Source organism: Primulina eburnea, chromosome 17, assembly GCF_022965805.1.
Source record: "Primulina eburnea isolate SZY01 chromosome 17, ASM2296580v1, whole genome shotgun sequence".
Classification (NCBI taxonomy): domain Eukaryota; kingdom Viridiplantae; phylum Streptophyta; class Magnoliopsida; order Lamiales; family Gesneriaceae; genus Primulina; species Primulina eburnea.
In genome coordinates, this window is record NC_133117.1 from 20,869,912 (window position 1) to 20,871,543 (window position 1,632).

General features: G+C 37.1%; 1 long non-coding RNA gene across 1 annotated transcript; it reads right to left on the reverse strand.

Moving 5' to 3' along the window:
- Nucleotides 1-205: 205 nt before the first annotated feature.
- Nucleotides 206-1,285, reverse strand: LOC140818849 (uncharacterized). Its single transcript, XR_012115087.1, has 3 exons — nt 1,168-1,285; nt 985-1,024; nt 206-422 (listed from the first exon to the last, which is right to left on the reverse strand). It is a non-coding gene; the product is annotated as an uncharacterized lncRNA (long non-coding RNA).
- Nucleotides 1,286-1,632: the final 347 nt, after the last annotated feature.

Consider the following 1,632-nt stretch of genomic DNA (forward strand, 5'->3'; position numbering starts at 1 on the left):
CAACCTCACCAATCATCAAATAACAAATGACATCAAATAATAAAATATCACAAAGGATCACAAATATAAGATTTCTCCCCTTTTTAGACCTAGTTAACACAAAAATTAAGTTCAAACACTCGTTGTGACACCTTGACCCGTTTTAAAAGAAATAGACTCTATAATGCGGAAGCTTAAAATAAAGACTTGGAGGAAATATGAACTTTTAAAAATTCCACAACTAAACATAACCATTTACATAGTCAAAAGTAAATCCTTTGGTCACCCAAAATATAGAGTCAAGATACACTCCCAAAATATACCAAAGTTTTTACAATCCAAACCATTTCAAAACAAAACACTATCTTCATTCTTCCTCCAAGCTTGGCACATGTCTTCCTTCTGTCTTGACACCACGTCGTATCAATCCCGTTTACCTGCATCTGCATCTCATGAACATAACTGAAATGAGTTATAAAACTCAGCAAGTAGACCTTTAAATAACAAGTACATATATCTTAGTGTCATGAAAGAATTCATATCATTTCTTTGCCATGAAATGCCATCAATCAATGAAATTCATAATTAACAATTATAAGATGGCATCTATAGAACAATTCATTCCTTTCATTTGTATGGCATTGATAGGTCATCCGTCGATGGTATACATGTACATCTCAGTCAAAATCAGTCACCGTACATGTCATTATGTTGATCAACTTCCGTCAAGTGGGTTTAGAATTACCATAGGTAACACCACAATACCATATAACCATCAAGCCATAAAAACATTCATTGAACCGTTTAATCAAACACGTGATGTGCGTGCTAAAACCTTAGCTCCATTACCTTGCCATTTGGCTCCAAATCCATTTCTTTAGAACATAACAATACATACCATACATACATAATCAATGATTTTAAAGGAGCTAACATCATTTAAAATACCATTTACCATACCATATACATAGTTCATAAGATGCATTCAAGGAAAAGTCTACTTACAACCCAATACACAAATGCTTGTCAAGTCCTTGAGGAATTCCTACAACAATAACCATATATTGAACCATTAACATCTCAATAATCATAAACCCATATCAATTGATCCATAAAACCAACACCAACAACAAACCCATGATCTCTTCCCAACACCAAAACCAAGAAATAACCACACCAAAAGCTTACCTTAGCTTCCTTGAACCAACAATAACCTTGCTCTCAACACAAATCACCAACCACAAGCTTGAATCAAAGAAAAGAAAGGAGAGAAATAGGAACCCTAGCTCACCCCTTGAGAGAAGAATCGAGAATGAGGGAAGAAATGAGAGAAAATAGAGCAACACTTGTATATAAGCACTTAAAACTCCAAAAACACGCTTTTTAAAAATCGCTGGCCGCCCGGGCGGACGTATATTTCCGCCCGAGCGCGGAACCCACGGCCAAAATACAATATTTTCGAACAGGGGCCGCCCGGGCGCACATAAATTCCCGCCCGGGCGCGCACACTGCGCACTGCCACTTCAAAGATCGCTTCTGAAATGCCTCTTCCGTTCCGAATCTGGAAAAGTGGTAAACTACAAAGTTGTAGCTCTATGTCTTATAATGACACCCTCAAAATTTCAGATCATTCGGAGGTCTGAGTAAAAGGTT